The sequence below is a fragment of the Mirounga angustirostris genome, unplaced genomic scaffold, assembly GCF_029215605.1.
Source record: "Mirounga angustirostris isolate CCGP_5_RB_7025 unplaced genomic scaffold, mMirAng1.0.hap1 SCAF_12, whole genome shotgun sequence".
NCBI classification, from domain to species: Eukaryota; Metazoa; Chordata; class Mammalia; order Carnivora; family Phocidae; genus Mirounga; species Mirounga angustirostris.
The window spans coordinates 67728099-67750301 of record NW_026991720.1 but is presented as its reverse complement, the minus strand read 5'-3'; the positions used below and the strand labels follow the sequence as shown (position 1 = coordinate 67750301).

The window sequence follows — 22203 nt, the reverse complement described above, 5'->3', positions numbered from 1 at the left end:
TTCGGCTCAGGTCATGATCCTGGAGTCCCTGGATCGAGTCCCGCATCGGGCTCCCTGCTCGGCAGGGAGTCTGCTTCTCCCTCTGACCCTCCCCCCTCTCATGTGCTTGCTCTCTCTCATTCTCTCTCTCTCAAATAAATAAATAAAATCTTAAAAAAAAAAATAAAATATATCAATAAGAATTGACAATAAGAATTTCTAAGATGTGCCTTAAAGAAATTGTTTGTTCATACAAATGGCCAACAGACATGAAAAAATGCTCAACATCACTCAGCATCAGAGAAATACAATCAAAACCACAATGAGATACCACCTCACACCAGTCAGAATGGCTAAAATTAACAAGTCAGGAAACAAATGTTAGTGAGGATGCGGAGAAAGGGGAACCGTCTTACATTGCTGGTGGGAATGCAAACTGGTACAGTCATTCTGGAAAACAGTATGGAAGTTCCTCAGAAAGTCAAAAATAGAGCTACCCTATAACCCAACAATTGCACTACTAGGTATTTACTCCAGAGATACAAATGGAGTGATCAGGAGGGGCACCTGCACCCCAGTGTTTATAGCAGCAATGCCCACAATAGCCAAACTATGGAAAGAGCCCAGATGTCCATTGACAAATGAATGCATAAAGAAGATGTAATATTACTCAGCCACCAAAAAAATCTTGCCATTTGCAACAACGTGGAGAGAACTAGAGGGTATTATGCTAAGTGAAATAAGTCAATCAGAGAAAGACAGTTATCATATGATTTCACTCGTGTGGAATTTAAGAAACAAAACAGAGGAGCATAGGGGAAGGGAGGGAAAAATAAGACAAAATCAGAGAGGGAGATAAACCAAAAGAGACTCTTAACCATAGGAAACAAACAGGGTTGCTGGAGGGGAGGGGGGGATGGGATAACAGGGTGACAGGTATTAAGGGCACGTGATGTAATGAGCACTGGGTGTTGTGTACAACTGATGAATCAGTGAACTCTCTGAAACTAACACTATATGTTAATTGAATGTAAATAAAATAGAAAAGAACTTGTCTGTTAATTTAGCATGCAGAAATATTTATTAAGCATCTACTACTTGCCAGGCATTTGACCAAGACAAATCATCACTGCTCTTTAGTTGTTTAGACCATAGTGAGGACAGTCATCAGTTACAAATGATAAATGCTAGGTTGCTCTACACAGAGGAGAAGCAGCTAAATCAGACAGGGATTGGGGAAAATGTTCCAGAGGGGATGAAGTTGAAGCTATAAAGCTATATTTTGAAAGATAAATAGGAGTTAACTGGATGAAGAAGCAGGCAAGAATGCTGCAGGCAGAGGGAGCAATGTGTATGAAGACTCGGAAGGATGATGTAGTACAATTTGGAGAACTACGAGAGGCTCTGAATGCCTGAGCAAAGAGATCCTTGGGCCAGGGTATAAAATGAAGTGAGAGAGTCAGAGCCAGATCTTGCAGGGGCTTTGGGTGCTGAGCCTGAAGCCATGGCGGAAATGCACTGGCAGAATTGTAGCAGGGACCTCTTGGCAGCTCCTTTCAGCAACATCGTAGGGGATAAATGGAAGGGCTCAGACCAAAAACAGAGTCCAGTAAGGAGGGAGCAGCAATAATTCAGGAGAAATTGATGGGGACCTAAAACAAGGACTCTGGCAGTGGGTTAAGGAGAAGGAGAGAGAAGCAGATTTTTTACAGATTAAGACCAGATCTATCGGTTGATTGAATATGGAGATGTGACATAGAAGGGACATTTCTAATGGATCCCACCCAGCATTCTGGTTTATCTGGATCATTGACTGGTTCTTAATCCCAAAAATAAGAGAACCTGGGAAGATCAGTTTGGGGAAAGAACAATGAGACAGACTGGTTAAAACCTTGGGTTATGAAATTAAATTTGACCTGCATTTATATTTCCAGTTCTGCTATCTACCAACTACATGAGCTAGCTTGGCTTGCCTAACTTCTCTGAGCCTTGCTTTCCTCACTCATTAAATGGGGCTGATAGAAGTACCTCCTTGATAGGTTTTTTTGTTTTGTTTTGTTTTGTTTTAAATTTTATTTTATTATGTTAGTCACCATACCTTACATCATTAGTTTCTGATATAGTGTTCCGTGATTCATTGTTTGCGTATAACACCCAGTGCTCCATGCAATACGTGCCCTTAATACCCATCACTGGGCTAACCCATCCTCCCCGCCCCCCAGCACCCAGAACCCTCAGTTTGTTTCTCAGAGTCCATAGTCTCTCATGGTGCATCTCCCCCTCCAATTTCCCCCCATTCATTTTTCCCTTCCTACTACTATTTTTTTTTTTTTAACATATAATGTATTATTTGTTTCAGAGGTACAGGTCTGTGATTCATCAGTCTTACACAATTCACTTGATAGGGTTTTTTTTTTTTTGTTACGTTAATCACCATACATTATGTCATTAGGTTTTGATGTAGTGTTCCATGATTCATTGTTTGCGTATAACACCAAGTGCTCCATGCAGTACATGCCCTCCTTAATACCCATTACCAGGCTAACCCATCCCCCACCCCCCTCCTCTCTAGAACCTTCAGTTTCTCAGAGTCCATAGTCTTTCATGGTTCGTATCCCCCTCCAATTCCCCCCCCTTTATTTTTCCCTTCCTGCTATCTTTTTTTTTTTTTTAACATGTAATGTATTATTTGTTTCAGAGGTACAGGTCTGTGATTCATCAGTCTTACACAATTCACAGTGCTCCCCATAGCACATGCCCTCCCCAATGTCTATCACCCAGCCACCCCATCCCTCCCACCCCCCCACCACTCCAGCAACCCTCAGATTGCTTCCTGAGATTAAGAATTCCTCATATCAGTGAGGTCATATGATACATGTCTTTCTCTGATTGACTTATTTCGCTCAGCATAATAGCCTCCAGTTCCATCCACGTCATTGCAAATGGCAAGATTTCATTCCTTTTGATGGCTGCATAATATTCCATTGTATATATATATACCACACCTTCTTTATCCATTCATCTGTCGATGGACATCTTGGCTCTTTCCACAGTTTGGTATTGTGGACATTGCTGCTATAAACATCAGGGTGCACATACCCCTTTGGATCCCTACATTTGTATCTTTGGGGTAAATAGCCAGTAGTGCAATTGCTGTGTCGTATGGTAGGTCTATTTTCAACTTTTTGAGGAACCTCCATACTGTTTTCCAGAGTGGCTGCACCAGCTTGCATTCCCACCAATAGTGTAGGAGGGTTCCCCTTTCTCCGCATCCCTGTCAACATCTGTCTTTTTCTGACTTGTTAATTTTAGCTATTCTGACTGGTGTGAGGTGGTATCTCATTGAGGTTTTGATTTGGATTTCCCTGATGCTGAGCGATATTGAGCACTTTTTCATGTGTCTGTTGGCCATTTGGATGTCTTCTTTGGAAAAATGTCAGTTCATGTCTTCTGCCCATTTCTTGATTGGATCATTTGTTCTTTGGGGGTTGAGTTTAAAAAGTTCTTTATAGATTTTGGATACTAGCCCTTTATCTGATATGTCATTTGCAAATATCTTCTCCCATTCTGTCGGTTGTCTTTTGGTTATGTTGACTGTTCCTTTGCTGTGCAGAAGCTTTTTATCTTGATGAAGTCCCAATTGTTCATTTTTGCCCTTGCTTCCCTTGCCTTTGGCGATGTTTCTAGGAAGTTGCTGCGGCTAAGGTTGAAAAAGTTGCTGCCTGTGTTCTCCTTTAGGATTTTGATAGACTCCTGTCTCACATTGAGGTTTTTGAACCATTTTGAGTCTGTTTTTGTATGTGGTGTAAGGAGATGGTTCAGTTTCATTCTTCTGCATGTGGCTGTCCAATTTTCCCAACACCATTTGTTGAAGAGACTGTCTTTTTTCCATTGGACATTCTTTCCTGCTTTGTCGAAGATGAGTTGACCATAGAGTTGAGGGTCTATTTCTGGGCTCTCTATTCTGTTCCACTGATCTATGTGTCTGTTTTTGTGCCAGGACCATGCTGTCTTGATGATGACAGCTTTGTAATAGAGCTGGAAGTCCGGAATTGTGATGCCACCGGCTTTGCTTTTCTTTTTCACCATTCCTCCAGCTATTCGGGGTCTTTTCTGGTTCCATACAAATTTTAGGATTATTTGTCCCATTTCTTCGAAAAAAGTGGATGGTATTTTGATAGGGATTGCATTGAATGTGTAGATTGCTCTAGGTAGCATTGACATCTTCACAATATTTGTTCTTCCAATCCATGAGCATGGAAGTTTTTCCATTTCTTTGTGTCTTCCTCAATTTCTTTCATGAGTATTTTATAGTTTTCTGAATACAGATCTTTGCCTCTTTGGTTAGATTTATTCCTAGGTATCTTATGGTTTTGGGTGCAATTGTAAATGGGTTCGACTCCTTAATTTCTCTTTATTCTGTCTTGGTGGTGGTGTATAGGAATGCCACTGATTTCTGTGCATTGATTTTATATCCTGCCACTTTACTGAATTCCTGTATGAGTTCTAGCAGTTTTGGGGTGGAGTCTTTTGGGTTTTCCACATAAAGTATCATATCATCTGCAAAGAGTGAGAGTTTGACTACTTCTTTGCCAATTTGGATGCCTTTTATTTCTTTTTGTTGTCTGATTGCTGTGGCTAGGACTTCTAGTACTATGTTGAATAGCGGTGGTGATAGTGGACATCCCTGCCACATTCCTGACCTTAGGGGGAAAGCTCTCAGTTTTTCCCCATTGAGAATGACTTTTGCTGTGGGTTTTTCATAGATGGCTTTTATGATATTGAGGTAGGTACCCTCTATCCCTATACTCTGAAGAGTTTTGATCAAGAGATGCTGTACTTTGTCAAATGCTTTTTCTGCATCTATTGAGAGGATCATATGGTTCTTGTTCTTTCGTTTGTTCATGTATTGTATCACATTGATTGATTTGTGGATGTTGAACCAACCTTGCAGCCCAGGATAAATCCCACTTGGTCGTGGTGAATAATCCTTTTAATGTACTGGTGGATCCTATTGGCTAGTATTTTGGTGAGAATTTTTACATCCATGTTCATCAAGGATATTGGTCTTTTTGATGAGGTGTTTGTTTGGTTTTGGGATCAAGGTAATGGTGGCCCCATAAAACGAGTTTGGAAGTTTTCCTTCCATTTCTATTTTTTGCAACAGTTTCAGAAGAATAGGTATTAATTCTTCTTTGAATGTTTGGTAAAATTCCCCTGGGAAGCCATCTGGCCCTGGGCTTTTGTTTGTGGGGAGATTTTTGATGACTGCTTCAATTTCCTTAGTGGTTATAGGTCTGTTCAGGTTTTTTGTTTCTCCCTGGTTCAGTTTTGGTAGCATCTCTAGGAATGCATCCATTTCTTCCAGATTATCTAATTTGCTGGCATAGAGTTGCTCATAATATGTTCTTATAATTGTTTGTATTTCCTTGGTGTTGGTTGTAATCTCTCCTCTTTCATTCATGATTTTGTTGATTTGGGTCATTTCTCTTTTTGATAAGTCTGGCCAGGGGTTTATCAATCTTGCTAATTCTTTCAAAGAACCAGCTCCAAGTTTCATTGATCTGTTCTACTGTTCTTTTGGTATCTATCTCATTGATTTCTGCTATGATCTTTATTATTTCTTTTCTCCTGCTGGGTTTAGGCTTTATTTGCTGTTCTTTCTCCAACTCCTTTAGGTGTAGGGTTAGGTTGTGTATTTGAGACCTTTCTTGTTTCTTGAGAAAGGCTTGTATTTCTATATACTTTCCTCTTAGGACTGCCTTTGCTGCATCCCAAAGATTTTGAACAGTTGTGTTTTCATTTTCATTTGTTTCTATGAATTTTTTTTAATTCTTCTTTAGTTTCCTGGTTGACCCATTCATTCTTTAGTAGGATGCTCTTTAGCCTCCATGTATTTGAGTTCTTTCCGACTTTCCTCTTGTGATTGAGTTCTAGTTTCAAAGCATTGTGGTCTAAAAATATGCAGGGAATGATCCCAATCTTTTGGTCCTGGTTGAGACCTGATTTGTGACCTAGGATGTGATCTATTCTGGAGAATGTTCCATGGGCACTAGAGAAGAATGTGTATTCTGTTGCTTTGGGATGGAATGTTCTGAATATGTCTGTGAAGTCCATTTGGTCCAGTGTGTCATTTAAAGTCTTTATTTCGTTGTTGATCTTTTGCTTAGATGATCTGTCCATTTCAGTGAGGGGGGGGTGTTAAGGTCCCCCACTATTATTGTATTGTTGTCAATGTGTTTCTTTGCTTTTGTTATTAATTGCCTTGTATAATTGGCTGCTCCCATGTTAGGGGCATAGATATTTACAATTGTTAGATCTTCTTGTTAGATAGACCCTTGAAGTATGATATAGTGTCCTTCCTCATCTGTTATTATAGTCTTTGGTTTAAAATCTAATTTGTCTGATAAAAGGATTGCCACCCCAGCTTTCTTTTGGTGTCCATTAGCCTGTAAATGGTTTTCCGCCCCCTCACTTTCAATCTGGGGGTGTCTTTGGGTCTAAAATGAGTCTCTTAAAGATAGCATATCGATGGGTCTTGTTTTTTTACCAATCTGATAGCCTGTGTCTTTTGATTGGGGCATTTAGCTGATTTACATTCAGGGTAACTCTTGAAAGATATGAATTTAGTGCCATTGTATTGTCTAAAAGGTTACTGTTACTGTATATTGTCTGTGTTCCTTTCTGGTCTATGTTACTTTTAGGCTCTCTCTTTGCTTAGAGGACCCCTTTCAATATTTCTTATAGGGCTGGTTTCCTGTTTGTAAATTCCTTTAGGTTTTGTTTGTCCTGGAAGCTTTCTGTCTCTTCTTCCAGATTATCTAATTGGATATAGTATTCTTGGCTGCATATTTTTCTCATTTAGTGCTCTGAATATATCAGGCCAGTCCTTTCTGGCCTGCCAGGTCTCTGTGGATAGGTCTGTTGTCAGTCTAATGTTTCTGTCATTGTAGGTTACAGATCTCTTCTCCCCAGCTGCTTTCAGGATTTTCTCTTTGTCTCTGAGACTTGTAAGTTTTACTATTAGATGTCAGGGTGTTGACCTATTTTTATTGATTTTGAGGGGGGTTCTCTGTGCCTCCTGGAGTTTGATGCCTGTTTCCTTCCCCAAATTAGGGAAGTTCTCTGCTATAATTTGGTCCAGTATACCTTCTGCCCCACTCTTTCTTCTTCTTCTGGGATCCCAATTATTCTAATGTTGTTTCGTCTTATGGTATCACTTATGTCTCGAATTCTGCCATCGTGATCCAGTAGTTGTTTATCTCTCTTTTTCTCAGCTTCTTTATTTTCCATCATTTGGTCTTCTATATCACTAATTCTCTCTTCTGCCTCATTTATCCTAGCAGTTAGAGCCTCCATTTTTTATTGCACCTCATTAATAGCCTTTTTGATTTCAACTTGGTTAGATTTTAGTTCTTTTATTTCTCCAGGAAGCATTTCTCTAATATCTTCCATGCTTTTTTCAAGGCAGCTAATATCTTTAAAATCATCATTCTGAACTCTAGATCCGACATCTTACTAATGTCTGTATTGATTAGGTCCCTGGCAGTTGGTACTGCCTCTTGTTCTTTTTTTTGAGGTGATTTTTTCCGTCTTGTCATTTTGCCCAGAGGAGAATTAATGAATGAGAGAACAAAATGCTAACAGGGTAGGGGCGCCTGGGTGGCTCAGTCGGTTAAGCGTCTGCCTTCGGCTCAGGTCATGATCCCAGGGTCCTGGGATCGAGCCCCGCATCGGGCTTCCTGCTCTGCGGGAAGCCTGCTTCTCCCTCTCCCACTCTCCCTGATTGTGTTCCCTCTCTCGCTGTGTCTCTCTCTGTCAAATAAATAAATTTAAAAAAAAAATGCTAACAGGGTAACAACGACTCCAGAAAAATACACACTAAACAAATCAGAAGAGACCTGAAACCGGGGGAAAAGAAAGGGAAAGAAAGAAAAAAGAAAAGAAAAAGAGAAAGAAAAAGATAAAAACAAACAAGCAAACCAAAAAAAATCCGGAATATGATCAAATATGATCAGGCTGGTGCATAGATCAGTGCCACACACTAGATTTGGGGTGTATTTTGGTCTGTTAGAAGAAAGTGCCTCCCAAAATTTTAAAGAAAGAAAAACTTATATATGTACAAAAATAAGAGTAAATATGATGAAGGGATGGAATATGACTGTAAAGATGAAAATTACAAATAATTTTATAAAAGGAATTGATCGGTTGGAAAAAAGAAGAGGATTTTAAAAAAAAGAGAATGTGATCAGGGAGACTAGAACAAAGCCATACACTAGAGATTTAGTGTATATTTTGGTCTTTTAGAAGAAACTGTATCCCAAAATTTTAAAGAGAGAGCAACTTTATATATATATATATATATACACATACATATATATATACATACCAAAAATAAAGTTAACTACTATGAAGGGATAGAACATGACTCTAAAAATGAAAAATAAAAAAGATTTTTTAAGAAAGGGATTGGTAAGATGTTGGTTGAAAAAGGGAAAAAGAAATTTTAAAAAATAGGAAAAAGTTAAAAAAAATTAATTTTGAAAGACTAAAGAATCAGGAGGAAAAAAGCCATGGATTCTATGTGCTGTATTCCCCTAGTGCTGGCGTTCTGCCATTCTCATTGATCGGTAAACTTGGTCTTGGCTGGCTGTTCTTGCTGATCTTCTGGGGGAGGGGCCTGTTGCCGTGGTTTCCTGATGTCTTTGCCGGGGGCAGAATTGCCCCACCCTTGCCAGTCCGGACTAAGTAATCTGCTCGGGTTTGCTGTCAGGAGCTTTTGTTCCCTGCAAGCTTTCCGTACAGCTTTGGAGGACGTGAGTGAAAATGGCAGCCTCTCAATCTCTACCCCAGAGGAGCTGAGAACTCGGGCCCCGCTCCTCAGTGAGCCCCCAGAGAAAAGCAGTCAGTCACTCCCATCTCCCTGGTCTCCTGCCGCACTCCGTGCTCACCCGGCCTGTGACCGAGCGTTTCTATCTCTGGCACCCGACTCGGTGTGTAGCCTCCAAACCCAGCACATCCCTGCGGTGCGCTCCCACGCCACTCCTCCCTGGGGAGGAAGGGGAGTCTCCCCAGATCTGCTGCTTGTTGAGTCCCTGCTGGAGGAGCAGTGGCCTGACTGCTGCGGATCACAGTTTATGGCAACTCCGAGCTGAGAGCCCACTCCTCGGCTCCGTCTCTGCAGCCGGCTTCCCCGCTCCAGTATCTGGGAGCTCTGCCACACACAGGCACCCCCAATCTTTCTGTGACCCCGAGGGTCCTGAGACCACACTGTCCCATGAGGGTTTCACTCCCTGCTTAGCCAGTGGAGAGACGTCCCTCAGCGGAGCCGACTTCTAAAATTTCCGATTTTGTGCTCCACGGCTCTATCACTTGCCAGTAGCGGCTGACGGAGGCCCCCTCCCCCCGCCATCTAGCTTCCCAAATTTTGCCTCGGATTCACTTCTCTGCACATCCTGCCTTCCAGAAAGTGGTCGCTTTTCTGTTCAGAGTTGCTGCTATTCTTTTATTTGATCTCCTGTTAACTTCGTAGGTGTTCAGAAAGGTTTGATCCCTATCTAGCTGAATTCCTGGGACCAGATGAAATTTAGATCTCCTACTCCTCTACCATCTTGCTCCTTCTCCTCACTTGATAGGTTTTTGTAAGGATTAAGGGAGATAACCATTAGGAAGAATGACACCTAGCACTTAATAAGTGCTCAATAAATGTTGGGCACAATGTGAAGAATGCCCCTCTGGATTATACAGTGCAGCATCCCTGAGCCCAGGCAGCCCAACTTCAGAGCTTGTACTTGGAACCATCCCAACATACTGCTTCCTGTGGGCAAGTGCAGATCAATTAAAGAATTGCAATGTAGCCTGCACTAGGGGATTGCTTTGTCATAAGGATGACAAACTAGGCAAGAGATTAATCACAGGAGATTTTCTATGCCAGGCTAGGGAGCTTGACCTTGATCACATGTGAAGAATGAAGAAATACTGGGATTTTAAGCAAGGAGATGACAAGTCACAAATTTAATTTAATTTTAGATTTTATTTATTTGTCAGAGAGCACAAGCTGGGGGAGCGGCAGGCAGAAGGAGAAGCAGACTCCCTGCTGAGCAAGGAGCCTGACACGGGACTCGATTCCCGAACCCTGGGATCATGACCTGAGCTGAAGGCAGACGCTTAATGACTGAGCCACCCAGGCGTCCCACAAACTTCATTTTAGAATAATCACTTCAACAGCAGTGTGGAAGGGCTAAGCTGACACTAAACAAAGGGGTTGGAGGAAAAGGCCCTCTGGCCTTCCTTGTTCTTGTCTCCCTGACTTATAGAAAACTGTTTGCTAACTTGCTTCGCTTATTTCCAGGTAAAGGGGAAATAAAACAGTGACAGAAACATAAGGTGTTCTGTGTCTGTTAGCATGAAATATTCTCTCTTAGATGGTCCCCACAAGCTGCAGATAATGGGGATCCAGAAGGTTTCACTTTCCCTTAAAAGGCCAGTGCTTGACGCTGTACAAAGCAGGGAAGGAAGTGTCTTTGCAGATGGATGGTAGCAGTCAAGCCTGTGGGACCACAGTAGGATCGGACCCAGATGCAAAACCCTGCATCATCTAGACCTGTTGGAGTGATTTGGTCTAATTAGCCTGTCCAAATAGGAATCTTCAAATTTTAATTGTGCATAGTTGTGTTTGCAAACTTCCCTCTGTCAAGTATGAGCTCTAGAAGTGAGGGTTTGATGGCCCACAGTGGCTTGGCTGGAGGCCATGAGGGTGTTTTAATGACTTTGTATGGTTTAATGACTTCATTCAGAAAGAAAAATTTGGATTGGAGAGAGGTGATAAATAAATGAGGTAGTAGCCATCTTGACAGGTGAAGCTTGATGAGAGTGTGTCAGATAATCTGCAGAGGTACATTTGTGCTTCAAATCTAATTGGAATTGGGGCTTTCCTTTCTCTCTGTGACAGTCTTGCACGAGGAATGGGGAGAGCTCTAGGGAGACAGTTGGCAGATTTGAGTTCCAATCCAAGCTCTGATAGCTGGCAGTGGGAACTTGGGCGGAGGCTTGAACTCCATGGATGGCCATAGCTCATCCATTAAGTGAAAAGACTAGGTCATTAGAAAAGAGGAGGAAGAAGGGGAGGAGGGAGAGGGTGAGAAGGAAGAGGAGGGAAAGAAGAAGAAAATGAGAATGGTGATTTCCATTTACCTAGTTTTTGGTCTAATGATCCGAGCACCTTGCTATGTGGTTCATAATCTCCCAACAGTACTTCCATCGCTCTTTATGGATTTCTTCAGGTGTATGTTTTTATGATTCTGTGATTCTGTGAAAGTTCTAGGAATGATGTGGAATGGCAAAAGATGATGACAAAGCCTTCTTGTATAAGAGGAGGTGATATTTCAAAACCCTAAGGCCACCTCAACAGAAGCCTAGGGCAGGAGTGAAGATTGGCATGTGTGGTAGAAAAAATCTGTCTCAGTAGATCCCCATGATCAAATTACAGTGGCTGTGTTTGTTTCGTTCTCCTTTGTTGGTCCACCTGAAGACTGCATTAGAGCTAGGGCTAAAACTGTAGCCTGTTCAGTACTGCTCGTGAGTAATGTTTATTTTTAAATCTAGTGGTTTTGCTGCTCTCACTGCTCCATCAAAACCCAGAGCCTTAGCCTAGCTTTCAAGCTTTCTGTCACCTAGCTTCTTGCCTTACCACCACTCTTGTTCTTTGCTCCCTTGTCACACAGCTTTCTTCCCTCACCCTGGAATGTATGCTCATTCTCTCCTGACTTCATATCTTCCCTCATCAGGTACCCAGAATGATACAGTACAGAGGTAAGGAGTCCCTTTATGGCCCAAGCACTGGGCTCAGAGCTGGGAGGACAGAGAGAAGTCCATACTGAATGTAATGTCTATGGGCTTTTAAAGAGGGAAATATGGGGTTGAATGGAAACTCAGAACGTCTCACCTAGAGGATATAGATGTCACCACCCTTTCCCTTGCCCATCTTACTCTTACCTGTTCTCTGAAGCCAAGCTCATGCCTGCAGGAAGCCCCAGTCTAGCCCCAGTCTAGCCCCAGTCTACCTGAGTGCTTGTCTAATGACCCAGAGCTGACACACTCTCTCTAGTCTCGACAGGACTTAGACTCTGTCTCATACAATTTGAATATTTCCTATTCTGTTGGTGATGTGTGAGGTGCTTTATGCTCTTCATCCCCAAATAGCTGTCTCTGTGGATCTTTCCAGCCCTTTGTTTCTATGATGAGTCCTAACTGGAACGTCTCTCTTCTCTTTTTATTGCATAATCTTCTTCCCACCTTGCACATTTTTGTGGCTGGGTAGGCCATTGGACGTTACTATTATTACAATTACCCGACTTAGTAACTAACACCTTGTAGCCTTTTAACCACTGACAAAGCATCTCTATATCCATTATCTCATTGTTTTACACAAGAACTTTGTTATGTAGTTAGAACAGATATTAATTAGCATCCCTGATTTACAGATGAGAAAATAAATCTCACAGGAGCTTAGAAACCTGTCTTTTGCTTATCAGATAACAAAAGGTCATGAATAAGATCATGTTGTCCCTGTGCTATCTCTGGGGAAGAAATGTGTAGGTAATTTACTTATCTCAAAATTTCTGATGGGAAAATCATCCACCTGAGTCATGGCACTGCTTAGTACCTACAGTTCCTCAGCCCTCTTTGACATTAGCTGAAGCCTTGTGGATTTACAGTGCTTCTTCTCAACAGAGCTGAGTGGATCAAGTAGCAAATGTATATGACCCCACTTATCCTGGTATTTATCCTGATATTTATTCATCTGTCCATTGCTATGCATTTGCAATGCTCTTTCCTCTTCTTGGAATAATACTCTGCATTCCTATCTCTACATCCTTGTCTAGGTGCCACCATCCCTCAAGATCCTATTAAAATTAAACTCCATAAAAAATCTGCTTCTCTTTCTTCTCTCTCTGCCCGTAGTCTCCTACCAGCAGTTAACTTGACCCCTACTGAATTCCCAAAGCGCTTCTCCAAGCAGTCTCTCTTCTGATGTAGATACTTACATACAGTTGTCATTCCCCTGCTTAAATGCCAAAGTCTTTGAGTTCGAGCATCTCTCTAGATTTGTTTCTGTGGCCCACCTGAGATGTTGCCTACGCTTTGCACATAACAGGTTCTCAAGAACATGTGTCCAGTTATAATGAAGAGAAGAATTATTATTTAAAACAGCAACTTCGTTTGGGTGAGGACACCCAGAATGAAACTGAAATAACTGAGAACAGGCAAAAAATTCAGGACTGTGTGCTCTAACCACTTGACTATTTTTTCATTCCAGATAGGACAATAGTGGTCATTATTTCTGTTGTCACAGAGTCGTTTTTACATTCACACTGACCCTTTGATGTGAAATCTCTCCTCGCATCACTGAGGTTGTTCTTCTATTTGAAAGGGTGTTCAAGAGAAAGTTATGGAGTCCTTGGTGAAGGACTGCTCCATTTATTTTCTAGAGATTCAGATTCTTTTGACCAACTTGGTGTTTCAGCAGCTTGAAAAATGAAGGAAAGAACCATGTCTGTCTAGACTGACCAGAAAGTAAAAACAAGGGGCACTTTGAAATCTGTGAATCTGACCACAACTGAGAGTTGTACTGAGTCCAAGTAACTGGAAAATCAGTTTCTTGGATTAGACAAATGCTTCCCTTAAGACTCTCAAACTGCCAGCTTTCTTCTTTTATAATTAATAGAAAATTATTGCACTGACAGACAAGGACTTCATATTTGAGCCAATGGGAAAACTTGACGTTGAAACCAGGAGAAATAATTTAGCCCCAAATAGAGTTGTTAATGCCAGGATAAAAGCAAACAAATGTGCTAATGATCTTCCCTTAGAATTGGACTGTGATGAATTCTGATGTATTTCCAGATGGAAAATATATCAGTTCTCTCTGGGCTGGGGACTGGACAGCAGAACGAGAAAATGCTGAAATGAAAAGTACTCAAATGATCTCATTTCTGTCTTCTAGAGGATACAAATGCTAAAGAGATAGTTAGTTCCCATTTCAAGGAACAAGATCTGTCAGGTCACAGGCATCCATGACAAGGTGGTAGTGGGGTAGGAGGAGTCCTGATTTCCAATGACCAGGACCGCCATCTCTCTGCTGGCTTCAGGAATCACATGCTGGTTTCAAGATGCAGCGCTGCTTTGCTGTTCTTTGTGTGTTCAGTCATCTTACCATCCAACAAATATTTATTGTCACCTACCACACACCCAGCTCCTTTCTAGGTGCTTTGGATATAGCAAATAAGAGTCGCAGTCATGGACATTGTAGCATTCCCATTCTGTGGTGGGAGACAGACAGTAAACACATACATAAATAAATGTACAAGATCAGTTAGTTATCAGTGCTATGAAATTACAAAAAAATCAGGGTAAGGGGAAAACAAGTGCTGTGTGCCAGGACAGAATGGGGTGAGGCACATTGCTGTATTGTCTAGGTTGCATAGGGATGACCTCACAAATGATGTGACATTTGAACAGAGACTCTAAAAATGTCCTGAGGAAGACACTTGAATACTTGATTAAAGAGTATTCCCCACAGAGGGAATATCAAATGCAGAGGCCGTGAGATGTAAGAGTTCTTGCAAGATCAAGAAAAAGCTGGGAGGCTGGCTCGGTTGAAGCAGGTCAGCAGGGGAAGAGTAGAAGCCATGCAGTACGAGCTGGAGCAGGGCACATCCTGTAGGCACTCTTTCTTGTACTGGAGAAAACAAAACTGTCTGAGCAGACCTCCCTGCAGGAAATGGGAACCCTTCTGACTCTACATGTGGATCGCAGCCTCCTCACAGTGCTCAAACCATACAGAAACTGGAAGAGGCAAGGAAAGAGAGGCTGGGGTCTGTCTGACAAAACGTGGGTGGCAGCTGTGTTTTCAGCTGTGCTACAAAGGGACTGTGCCACGTCACGAACTTTATTCTCCAGTGGTCACCCTTGTTCTCTCGTCCAAACCCACTGAGACATTGCCATCCCTCAGAGCCTCGCTCAAGCAAGTGGGAGACAGACGGTGGAGACACCATGTTGAAACAGAATAGAATGTGGAACCTCAGAATCTTGGGTTTGAAGTCTGCCTTTATAATTCAGTAGCTGGTTGACTTTCAGCAAATCATGTAACTTCTTTGAGTCTCCATTTCCTCATCAATACTATAAAATGTGCTTTAAGTACATTAAGCAATTTTTTTATTTTACTTTTTAAAAAAAGATTTTATTTGGGATGCCTGGGTGGCTCAGTCGGTTAAGCGTCTGCCTTCCGCTCAGGTCATGATCCCAGGGTCCTGGGATCGAGTCCCGCATCGGGCTCCCTGCTCTGCGGGGAGCCTGCTTCTCCCTCTGCCTCTGTCTCTCTCTCTGTCTCTCATGAATAAATAAATAAAATCTTTAAAAAAAAATTTATTTATTTGAAAGAGTGAGACAGGGGTGCCTGGGTGGCTCAGAGGGTTAAGCGTCTGCCTTTGGCTCAGGTCATGATCCCAGAGTCCTGGGATCGAGCCCCGCATTGGGCTCCTGGTGCAGCGGGGAGCCTGCTTCTCCCTCTCCCTCTGCCTCTCTCCCTGCTCATGCTCTCTCTCTCTCTCTGTCTCTCTCTATCTCTGTGTCTCAAATGAATAAATAAAATCTTTAAAAAAAAAAAAAAAAAAAGAGCACAAGCAGGGGGAGAGCAGAGGGAGAGGGAGAAGCAGGCTCCCCGCTGAGCAGGGAGCCCAATGCAGGAGTTGATCCCAGGACGCTGAGATCATGACCCGAGCTGAAACCAAGAGTCAGATGCTTAACCGACTGAGCCACCCAGGTGCCCTAGATTAAGCAATCTAAAAATCATCATTATCCAAGCAGGGCAATTCTAATCAACCGCTGAGGAAATTGAGGTGCAAGGGATTAAGTAAGTAGTCAAATGTTGCCACTAAATGGTAGAAGCAGGATTTGAATCTGAGCAGTGTGGCACGGGACTCATGCGTTTACCCCTCTCTACCACGCACGACAGTGTGCGTGCCACAAGAGATCACGTAGAGAAAATACAGAACACAAACTAGGTACTCAGTCATTATTAGTAGTTGACCATTTGTACTTGTTTGGGTTGTAACAGCGAAACTAACCCAGAATCACTGAAGCCAAAAGGAAGTTTGTCGGCTCTTACAAATAAAAATCAAGGCCCTAGATTCTAGACACAGCTGGCTTCAGCATACTGTTCAATCTAGGTGTCAAACTGTTAGTTACCACTATCCACCTCTTGGCCATGTTTTATCTATTGATTCTCGCTCATACTCCATATGGGGAGGGAGGACAGCTTCAGTTCCACATTACTGTAATACCAGTCCAGTGGAAGAGAGGAATCCACCTCCCTGATGGGGAAGTGACCATGTGTCCTGGTTTAGCCAGAACAGTCATGCAGTCCAAATATAAGAGAGGTATCCACTTCCCTGTAGTAGGCGGTGACCACATGTCCCACTTTTCCCAGACCATCCTCATTCATACCTGTCAGTCCTGCTTAAATATTCATTGCTCCCTCTTTCCCTCTCAGAAGTATCCCAATTTGGACACTAGATTACATGATCATTCTACTGATGACTAAAGAAAAATACTGAGATAAAGTCTCATTGGCCATTGTCCCAGATACAAAGTTATCCCCTGAATCTTAAGTAGGATTTATTTAGCTGGGAGTGGGGAGGGATGGGTACACCAAAGAAGAAGAGAGGGACTGTTAATTCCAAGAAGTGGGATGGTGGATTCTGGATGATCAAAGCCACAAATGTCCATTGCAGTTTCCTTTTCTTCCTTTATACTGTTTGGTAGGATTTAGCAGGAAACAGAGAATTTGGGAGTCGGGAAAACATGGGTTTGAATCTTGGCTCTGTTGCTTCCTCTAGCTCCGTGACCCGAGCCACCTCATCTTCCCGTTGTAAGCCCAGTTTCCTCATGTGTAGAGAGAACTCATTGTGTCTGCCTCAGTGAGTTATTATGAGGATTAAATAAGCTAATGAACATAAAACATTTACCACAAAGCTTGACATCTGCAATCCAAGAAATTGATAGCTATTTTTTTTCCATGATGCCTAGAACAGATCCAAGTATACGTTAGGTGACAAGTAAATATCTAGTGACAAATGACCAGGACAAGAAACAAAACAAAGGACCATGAACCTCACAATAAGTATACAGAGTCTCTGGATAAGTTTTGAAATTTGTTGCTGTCAATGATGATGAGACCTAGTGACCAAGGAAAGGGACCTTAAAATTTGAGATTGAATTGAGGATATTCGTGATGCAGCTAAAACAATGAGAAACCACTGAGAAAATATACTCTTTAGAACTAAAGAAATGAGATTATTAACTTTAAAACAGTAAAAAAAAAAAACTTAACCATACTGAGGTAAATAAATATGAATAATTAATGTGTCCTTCTCCCAAGAAATGTAGAGATGTAGAGTCTTGGGTAGAGAAGTAAACTCATAAAAGTACAGGGATGTCTTACTTAAAATAAATACGTAGTAGATAAAGTGGAGAATGAGAAATGCCCTCATCTTAAACATACTAGTTCTTTGGCTGAGGAAAAATTGTTAAGATACCCAACTGAAGTGCTTTGAAGGGTTCAGTGGGGAAGAAACCCCTTCCAGTGAGGGAGAACAGGAGAGATTTGGGGAACTGGGAGTCATTTGAATCCGATCTTGAAGTACAGCTGGATTTTACAGGTGGGGAAGATGTGAAGGTATTTGAGGCCTCAAGCACTCCTAGGCAAAATCCTGCCCTTGTGCTTTTGCTTCCTCTACCAAGAATATTTGGCCCATGTATCCACAGGGCTTGGTCCCTCAGTTCTTGAGGCTTGTTTTCAAATGCCCTCTCTCCATAGGGACCTCTCAAGCTACCTGTGAGAAAATTGTGATACCCACCACTTCCGCCTCCCTTCCCTGCCTCGCTTTTCTCCTTAGCTCTTGAAATTCCCTAACCTACCACATACTTTACTTGCTTATCTTGGCCATTATCTCTCACCCCACCCCCTCTGCCCCTGTTAGAAAGCAAGCTCCATGAAGGCAGGAAGTTCTGTCTGTTTTGTTCACTGCCTGTGTCTCCAGCACCTGGAATAGTGCCAAACACATTATTAGGTGCTCATATTTTGTAAAAGGAGAGGAAGGAGAGAGTCTAGCTGAGGGAGAAACCTGAAGAGGGTGGATGGAAGGTCGAAGTTTGTCCAGCAGACACAATATCAGTAGAGGAAATTCAGGCAAGAATAACATGATGGGACCAGTCCCTGGAGGCCTTGAAGATGTGGCCCAGGAAGCCAGCTTTTATTCTGCATGTGATGAGAACTATCAAGGCTTTCACTAGGAAATGCACAGGAACAGTTCTGTGTTCATTGGACAGTGCTATTTGTAGCAAGGTTTGGCGTAGAGGAAGCCTGGAGGTGGGAGATTAAAAGAGATAGAAGTAATAAGATTTGATCCTGTGAAGGAAAGGAATGCTAGAGAACATGCACTAGTGGACGACCTATATGCGCCGTGCTTGATGAGACAGCTGCTGACTTTAATAGTCACAGTTGACAATTCCTAGAGATGGAAGATAGCACTTTCTCCTTGGGAGCAATTTCTTCACAGGCAACATAATGTTTCTAAATGGCCTTTACTTATTTTCCTCTGTTTTTATATTTCACATAACACAATAACCATTTTAGTACCTGGAGACCTTGAGCTTTACCCTCCTCTGGGACGTATCTACACTTGCTGCTGAAAGTAAAAATGATGACTTCTCTTTCCCTGGGAGCCCCATTTTCCTTTCACAAGCAGTGCTCCTACTAGGAAGAAGTGCAGATAATGCACATTTAGAAAAATGGGAGAGGAAACAAATAGGGTATAGGATTATCCAAAATGAAAAGTAGTCAGCACAAGGGATTTAAATCTGAAAAAGAGAAGCTAGAGCTTCTCCCTTTCCAAGCAGCCAAGAACAACATTTGCAAGTGTTTTGAATTATTGCCCAGAATATGTGTGTGTGTGTGTGTGTGTGTGTGTGTGTGTGTGTGTATAGATCTATACAAATAAGGCTGTTAAGGATGGAGACTGTGTGCTATACAACTCCAAGAGGCCCTATTCCCATATTCACATAAAGCACAAGGGGAATGCTGCTTTCTGGAGTTGTGCAATGGATGGTTCTGCTTCCAAGAATGCAGGACAGAGGACTGGTTTGAGGGTTGGCTCTGCTTTCAAAATCTTTCTCCTTCCCAGGTCCTGCTGTAGTTTGCCATTAGAGATTAATTTATTTGGGTTACCGTTCTCTAATCCATTGGTGTGAATTACTTCATCCAGCTGCTCTCATCTGTGGCTGAAGACTCCATGACTTCCTGAGAAAGCTTGAAGAGACAGGGGCCAGAAAAATATAAAAGACTAAAAAAGGGAAGGACAGAGGGTGCTTACTGACAACAAACTTCGCCTATTTCATACACAGTGGAGTTAAGGGCTAGTCTGCTTTGAGCAACATTGGAGAATTAAGTTGGGGTGAAATGGGGATGGGCCTTAAATGCCAAGCCAATTTAGGCATTAGGGAGCCATTCAGCATTTCTAAAAAGGGAAATTTATGGAAATACAGATCAATCAAGCCTTCTCATAACCAAACAGCAAATGCTCTAGTTACCCATGGGCTCCTGCCTGGACATCTCCAAGAAGGGCATCATTTTCTTCCTGCTCTCCATCCTTCCATACAAGCAGGCTAACCTGTGTCAGCTTGATTCAACACATATTTACTGCAACATATTATTTATCAGTACAGTTACGAGTTGCAGAAACAGCTGCTAAAAAGTACTATTCTCTGGCTTCCTCTCTCGTTTTGAACATTTGCTTTCATTTCCTCTCATTTGCAATGCCTTGGGTCTCATTCCACCAGGAAGTACACTTTCCAAGTACTGTCATGTTAGAGCCTTAGGAGAGAACTGATGTGGCCTACAGTGTTAACAGGAGTGCTCTGTACGATGAGAAATGTATGTTTTCTTTACTCTGGCCAGATTTTTCTAGACCAGAAAGTAAAGGCTTTTTAAATGTTAGCATGTAGTATATTTAACAAAGTGCTTACTGAAAATCCCACAAAATATGTCTTTCCTGCATATTTTTAAAGCACAGAGGTGCTCACCTTGGTTTGTATAAGCATTCAGTGGTGCATGTTATACTTTATTTTGGCCGCCGTGATACATATCAGGAGGGTGGCTCTCTTTGGACTCCTGGCAAAGTTGGCTAACTGTACACAAAGTTGGTCCAAGGATAGGGTGACTTGAGTGAGTTCTGTACGGGAGCCCTCACTGTCTGTTGTATAAACACATGTCTAAATTCAGTTCATCATGCCCACTGGCAACCGAACCATCCTAGGTCAAGTTCTTGTCGTCTGTTGCTTGGACTCCAGCTATAGTTTACCTTCTCACTGTCTCCCTCATTCCAGGCTTCCCCAATCCCCTCCAGCTTCCATATTCTTAAACAAAATCAGACCTTCTCTCTTGTGTTTTTAAAAGGCTCTGGTTTCCCTGTAGGGCTGGTTGGCAACAATAATTTTCATCAAGAGTCAGGCCACCTCTTAAATATATTAGAATGTGCATAAAGGGCTGCCTGGGAAGGAGATAAATGAGCTTTCAAAAGCCATATCTGGCATTACCAATGCCTTGAATTCCTTTTGAAATTTTAAATAATATGGACTAAATGAGATTTATTTTTATTAAAAGGTGCCTACTGATCTCCAGAAAGAAGTCCAAACTTGCTCTGTCACTCAAGGTCCTACATGATGTAGTTCATAACTATCTTTCCAGATCAAGCACCTGTCTTGATATTGCTCGTCTCAGTACTTGACATTGATGATGCTAACAAGAGTAGGTCTTTGGGGACTTTTCATCTGCTTGTGGAGATAGATGCATAAACTTAATTTCAAGTGGTCTGAGATGTGTTATCATAGAGATATACATAAGGTGGGGTGGTGGAACAATGAAGGAGGTCAACAAATCTTGTTGGGAGGAAGTGTTAAAGCTCTAGAATTGTATTACCATGAGCTAGTAGTAATTACCTCCTGGATATTGAAGGGAAGACCAACACAGACACAAAACACTTACGTGCAGTGTTCTTGAGGCATGAACCTATTAGGACACTGGGTGATTGTGCATTGTCCAGAATGGAAGGTGAGATGGAAAAGACAAGAAGGAGTTATGAGATTTTATACTAACATTTTTAGGGTGTTATAGAGGGTGTGTGTGTGTGTGTTGTAGAAAGGACACATAGATGTGTTTTTTATTTTTTTAAATTTTATTTTATTATGTTAATCACCATACATTACATCATTAGTTTTTTATGTAGTGTTCCATGATTCATTGTTTGCATATAACACCCAGTGCTCCATCCAATACATGCCCTCTTTAATACCCGTCACTGGGCTAACCCATCCCTGAGACCCCCTCCCCTCTAGAACCCTCAGTTTGTTTCTCAGAGTCCATAGTCTCTCATGGTTCGTCTCTCCCCGATTCCCCCCTCTTCATTTTTCCCTTCCTGCTATCTTCTTCTTCTTGTTTTTTTAACATATAATGTATTATTTGTTTCAGAGGTACAGGTCTGTGATTCAACAGTCTTACACAATTCACAGCACTCACCATAGCACATACCCTCCCCAATGTCTATCACCCAGCCACCCCAGCCCTCCCACCCCCCACCACTTCAGCAACCCTCAGTTTGTTTCCTGAGATTAAGAATTGCTCATATCAGTGAGATCATATGATACTTGTCTTTCTCTGATTGACTTATTTTGCTTAGCATAATACCCTCTAGTTCCATCCACGTCATTGCAAATGACAAGATTTTGTTTTTGTTTTTTTTTTGATGGCTGCATAATATTCCATTGTATATATATATACCACATCTTCTTTATCCATTCATCTGTTGATGGACATCTTGGCTCTTTCCATAGTTTGGCTATTGTGGACATTGCTGCTATAAACATTGGGGTACACATACCCCTTCGGATCACTATATTTGTATCTTTGGGGTAAATACCCAGTAGTGCAATTCCTGGGTCATACAGTAGCTCTATTTTCAACTTTTTGAGGAACCTCCAAACTGTTTTCCAGAGTGGCTGCACCAGCTTGCATTTTCACCAACAGTGTAGTAGATGTGTTTTTTAAATAACAAAATAAAACTACTAGAAATATAAAACAAGACTGGTAGTGCAAAATTGAAAGGACTT

General features: G+C 41.9%; 1 protein-coding gene across 3 annotated transcripts in view; it reads left to right on the top strand.

Moving 5' to 3' along the window:
* Positions 1 to 22203, top strand: part of DYNC1I1 (dynein cytoplasmic 1 intermediate chain 1) — a 317629-nt gene that overhangs the window by 157672 nt on the left and 137754 nt on the right. The gene's annotated exons all lie outside the window — the stretch shown is intronic.